The sequence below is a fragment of the Gobio gobio genome, assembly GCF_949357685.1.
Source record: "Gobio gobio genome assembly, chromosome: 7".
NCBI classification, from domain to species: Eukaryota; Metazoa; Chordata; class Actinopteri; order Cypriniformes; family Gobionidae; genus Gobio; species Gobio gobio.
In genome coordinates this window covers 4,783,771-4,790,294 of record NC_137103.1, presented here as the reverse complement: position 1 = coordinate 4,790,294, position 6,524 = coordinate 4,783,771, and positions in this window count along the sequence as shown.

Sequence of the window (6,524 nt, the reverse complement as noted above, 5' to 3'; positions counted from 1 at the left end):
TAAGACAGATCTGTGGATGCTACTAAATATAATTCATTTTAGCAGGAAAACACAAATTCAAACATTAAAAAAAAAAGATTAAGGGCTTTTATTAAAAATTAACAAATATAATATAACATAAACATGTATTAATAATTAACATAAGCTATAACATGAACAATCAAACATCAGGGTAGCACTGTTAAAATAAAATGAAGGCATGATTTAACTCTGCAAAAACAGTGTGAAGGCTTTCTGATAATCCCTGTGCATTCAACATGTTCTTTATTTAAGCCATTTTTCTGAAATTTGTAAATGTATGGTGTCTCTACCAATTACAACATCCTTTAGTTGCAGGGCCGCCAGGGATATTTTTCCATTTACCCCTTTCCAGTTGATGTTTTTGGCTCAATCATTTGAAACTGTTCTCTGCATTATTCGCCACACAGTGTCCTTTGTATTGAACCCTCCAACCAGGCCAAGGTTATTAATCTAAGGGAAACATAAGCTTATCATCAATTATCTTCGTGACATGAACTGATAACACTTCTGATAACTAGAGTCCACATCAAAATTAAAATACTGTTATCAGCTCTCATGATGGTTCAATCATTATGACTTGTTCATCTTAAGAACACAAATTAAGATATTTGAAGAGCGTTTTCAGAGTTTGTGTCCATACAATGAAGGGCAATCGTAGAGCAGAAAACACGGACAAAACGCGGAATCCAGTCATAAAAACAGAATTTACTGTATAACGCGGAATTTCAAAAAATTTTGATGAATAAATAAAAAGCAGGCCAGGACACTTAAATAAATCGTGATGTAGACCAGTGTCTGTGAACATTAAACCATAAAAGACTATTTAGATATGGATGTTCTGTCTCTGTGTGAATGAATGGGTCATGCGCACCGTTTCATTTACCACTCACACACACTAGGCGATCTGAACACAGTCTAATTTTGTATTTTTCACAAAATAACTATTTTATTTGTTTTAATATTTAATTGAAATTGCACAAACTTTCTCTTTTTCATGAGAAAACAAAAACTCACCAGTTTGTCTTTGAAATCACTTGTTCTTCACAATTTTTGCTCCAGTGTTTTGAGGTTCTGTAGATTTTTCAAAGGCAAAAGTCCATCTTCAATTTCATAATTGGTGTCCTGAGCCCTATTGGGATGGTAATTGTTTCTCGTGGGGTCATAAGATATACACCGTATGGTAACGATTCGTGGTATTTTGCGTCAGAGAAGCGGCTTTCTTTCTGTACACTTCAAAATGGGCACATTCATAACCGTAATGCTGGAAAGTTTTTACATCAATAATCTGCCATCACTACAGCGAGTGGGAGCTGATAAAACCAGAACAAAAAAAACAGAAGAAAAACACGAAAACATCTGAAATGGGCCATTATCATAGCAGCGACAGGTATGTAATACTAGTTTAAAACATACAATAATAATAATAATTCTTTTTATTTTCTCTCTTCTCTTTTTTTCAACATGTCTGTTTTATAGTAAATTTGTACACCGTATTTAGCAACAGGATTTGAAGAGTTATATCTGTTTTACTGCTTTTTATATTTGTATTGTTCTCTGTAATCTTTTTTATTGTGTTTTTAGGTAGACAATTTTAAGATCTGTCCAGGGACAACGGATGAAATGCTCTGGTGCATTTACAGCAATGTCAATTAATGTACACTGTCCCTGTCAAATAAATAAATAAATAAATAAACATGTATTTTGTATTGTGTCTGCTAGTTTCCACATTTTTACAATGGCATCCATAATTTTGAGAGAGCACAGAAAATCATATAAAACCAATAATGCTTCCCATTATTAAATATGATATGTGAATTAAAACATAAATCTATTATTTCCTATTATATGTTACATTTACAAAAAAGTTTTTTTTTTAAAAACAAAACAAAACATGAATTTATTATTTGTCATTTTCTTTACAGCTGACAATCTTGTGACTGAGGCACCAGTGAAAAGAAGCAGCATTTTCTGGGAGACACGTCACAGATAGTGAGTGGTATCAGAACTTCAGATGCATTTCTGAATCTCTGTGGCTCAGTCCCAATATCCAAAACCAAAATACTGTTATGAAATCTCCAGTGCAAAAGAGACTGGCCCTTACTCTCTACTCAGTACCATTGCAAGGGCTGTGCCAAGTGTGCGACCGCACAGGGCCTCGCGCAAAAGTAAAGTGGTGACTTGATGATGTAAAGCCAATAGTTAAAGTTCATGTTTTTGTCCTTCTAAATACTATAATAGTTTTTTTTTTTTTAAACATAGCTAAAGGTGTGTATCGTGATGCTTTATTATTCTGCTTGTTAAAAAGTTATTATGCAGTAGCTTGCCTATAGCCAATTTCTCTGTGTGTGTGACACTGCATTTCATCTGACGGAGCGCACAAAAGGTTTTTTATTTAACACTGTAAAGTTACATAAGCGCATCCTAACTATTACTCACCTGTCAGTGCTTCATCTCTAGACGTTTTAAACATTTTTAAATCTGAAAACTGCAAAAAGCAACAAAATTGTCAGACATCCATCTAGTGCATGTTCACAGAGGAAATACTGAAAAACAGTGCTGGTCCTCTCAATACTGATATAATATGATTTACATACTTAGTAATACAAAGCACGACATATTGCGCACAAATCACACCAGAGCTTTCCAATATGCGCGCCACTGAGTGACGTCTGTACTTCCAGGCCAGAGAGCACCTGTCCATCAAAACCTCACTATCCAATCAGAGTAGATCAATGTTAAGCCCGCCCCCATGAGAGGTTTGTGTCAAAACAGCAAACGAAAAACTGAGAGATGCAAGCGAAATCTGTGGCAATGCATTCGGAATCTATGATTTGCGAAAACGAATCTTTGAAAAACATAAACAAAGAATGAAGTATATTTGAAGAGGCTGTTAAATTTGAGCGACTGAGTTCATTTTTTTCATTGTGTTTTTCTTCTTTTGTAATGGCATAATTTTGATAGTTTCTGAAAAAGTTACATTCAGTTTTATTAAGTTACGTTAAAAAAAGTTTTTTTGAGACAAATTATTCCAAATCACTGGAGCTGTTCTGAAGACTGCAGATTACCATCTGTGATGTCCTTACATTAGTGCACCACTAGATGGCACTCCAGCTCCTTGAGTTGATACATGTGAAGTGAGTGAGTGAGAGAATGCTGAGCATGGGCGTGCATATTACCCCGCTCGTTGAGAACAGTTATTAAAAAGTTGAATTAAGAAGAATACAATTTCTTGTGCTCCTTGTCTTGAAGACATCACACCATCATGAGCTGCTGAAGCACTGTCGGGCTGTCCTCCTCCTGCTCACCGTCTTCTGGCACAACTGCACTGGCACTTGGTGCTATACAGGGTATCAGAGTAAATTACAAACTTGTCGTCACAACATTTTCTTTAAAATAAATAAATGTATTTACAAAAGTTTCAGGTAATGATTAATAGATAAACCTACTGGGCTGTTGATCATCAGAGCTGGATATATCCTAATGACCTTGACTCGGGTTGTTCATTGGACGACACCCTGCAAAAGACACTGTTATTTCTGAATGAAATGCACAAATCTGTACAGCTGTCATGATTGAAGAGGTACGCAAATGTGTAATATGTTTAGGCTGGCTGCTAATTCCACAGGGTTTGGTGAAATGATGCATCACATATCATTTATTAACAGCACTTTCTATAAAAATGTATATCAGGTTACTACTCGATTAAAAATGCATAAAATTGCTTACCTAAAACCGCATCCATTTCGAAAAAGTAAGGACTGTGCTGGGTAGGGTTGGGTACCATTCACATTTTAACCAGTACCGGTACCTGAAAATGGGTCCTTTTAAAAAAAAATTTAAACATGAAGAAAATGTGTAATTTATTACTTAAAAAATAACGTTTTGATAATGTATTATTTCATTAGGGTTAGTATTATTATTACATTGAGACACATCTAAGTAATATATTTGTCAAGTTAAACCAAACTTTTATTTTGACGGGTTGCTGTGAAGAGCTTTGAGTTTCTGTGTGTTTACGATATAACGGTTCGTTTTTCTCAAATTAAATGGTAAAATGCTCATAAAGTGACTTTCAGTGGCTCTGGAGATGACGTTCGTGCGTTCATGTCCTCATATGAGATGGCAGAGATGGAAACATGTGACCGTCATGCGCGATTGTGTTTGTGTGTGAGGTAAATTAAACCGCACGTCTGCGACATTCATTCGCACAGACATCCAGGATTCATATTTAAATTGTCTTTTTGATGTTTGATGTTTAATATTCACAGACACTTGATTTAATGTGAATCTGTAATACCGACGTAATTCGGTCGGTGCCCTTAAAAGTACTGAGTTCGGTTCCCAACCCTAGTGCTGGGTCAGTTCCAGACTTTGTGTTGTTTTTAAAGGGTTAGTTCACCCAAAAATGAAAATTGGCTCAGAAAGGACTCCATTGGCTCAATGCACTTTACACTCTCAAGACCCATAAAAGACAGTGCAGGTTCTACAATAACTTTATGAAGCGACGAGAATAGTTTTTGTGCGCAAAAAAAAACCTAAATAACGACTTATATAGTGATGACCGATTTCAAAACACTGCATCATGAAGCTTCGAAGCGTTATAAATCAGCGAGTCGAATCATGATTCGGATAGCGTCCACATGAATGGCCGGACCTAAGGTTTCCCAGCAGAACATTGTCCAGAGCATCACACTCCCTTCACCGGCTTGTCCTCGTCCCACAGTGCATCCTGGTGCCATCACTTCCCCAGATACAGTAAAAGGCGCACACGTCCACATGATGTTAAAGAAAACGGGACCCATCGGACCAAGTGACCTTCTTCCACTGCTCCAAGATCCATGTCTGACACTCGCCCAATGTAGGTGGACAGGGGTCATCATAGGCACTCTTGACTGGTCTTCTCTATGCAGACCATTCGCAGAAGAGTATGATGCACTGTCACTTAGAACTTTATTCCTGCCCATTTCTCCTGCATCCAACACAATGATTACCAGAACTGATTGTTTGTTTACCATCTAATCTACCCAGACCTTAATATGTGGCCTTGTTAGGACATGATCAATGATATTCATTCACCTGTGACTGGTCATAATGTTCTGGCTCATCAGTGTACAATAAATGTTGATATGTCTTGATATTTTTAAATTCTGTGTTATATTTCTTTTAACACTGAAGTAGCCTTTTTTAAGCTTACAGACAATAACTTCAGGAGTAGGAGTCTGATGAGTCCTTTGGCATCCGTCTGGAGTCTGTTGAGGCGGTTTTGGGTTTGGACCTTAACAAAAACATACTTACAGACAATAACTTCAGGATTAGGAGTCTGGTGAGTCCTTTGGCATCTGTCTGGAGTCTGTTGAGGCGGTTTTGGGTTTGGATCTTAAGAAAAACAAACTTACAGACAATAACTTCAGGATTAGGAGTCTGGTGAGTCCTTTGGCATCTGTCTGGAGTCTGTTGAGGCGGTTTTGGGTTTGGATCTTAAGAAAAACAAACTTACAGACAATAACTTCAGGATTAGGAGTCTGATGAGTTCTTTGGCATCCGTCTGGAGTCTGTTGAGGTGGTTTTGGGTTTGGATCTTAAGAAAAACAAACTTACAGACAATAACTTCAGGATTAGGAGTCTGATGAGTTCTTTGGCATCTGTTTGGAGTCTGTTGAGGTGGTTTTGGGTTTGGACCTGAAGAAAAACATACTTACAGACAATAACTTCAGGATTAGGAGTCTGATGAGTCCTTTGGCATCTGTCTGGAGTCTGTTGAGGTGGTTTTGGGTTTGGACCTTAAGAAAAACATACTTACAGACAATAACTTCAGGAGTAGGAGTCTGATGAGTCCTTTGGCATCTGTCTGGAGTCTGTTGAGGCGGTTTTGGGTTTGGATCTTAAGAAAAACAAACTTACAGACAATAACTTCAGGTGTAGGAGTCTGATGAGTTCTTTGGCATCCGTCTGGAGTCTGTTGAGGCGGTTTTGGGTTTGGATCTTAAGAAAAACATACTTACAGACAATAACTTCAGGATTAGGAGTCTGATGAGTCCTTTGGCATCTGTCTGGAGTCTGTTGAGGTGGTTTTGGGTTTGGACCTTAAGAAAAACATACTTACAGACAATAACTTCAGGTGTAGGAGTCTGATGAGTTCTTTGGCATCTGTCTGGAGTCTGTTGAGGTGGTTTTGGGTTTGGACCTTAAGAAAAACATACTTACAGACAATAACTTCAGGATTAGGAGTCTGATGAGTTCTTTGGCATCCGTCTGGAGTCTGTTGAGGTGGTTTTGGGTTTGGACCTTAAGAAAAACATACTTACAGACAATAACTTCAGGAGTAGGAGTCTGATGAGTCCTTTGGCATCCGTCTGGAGTCTGTTGAGGTGGTTTTGGGTTTGGACCTTAAGGAAAAGAAATGTAAACCATTCATTAATTTATATGACATCATTTTGGCCTACACCAACTTACTGGCAATAAGTTAATTTGGCTGCGAAGCTCTGTTTCCACAGAGAGGTATT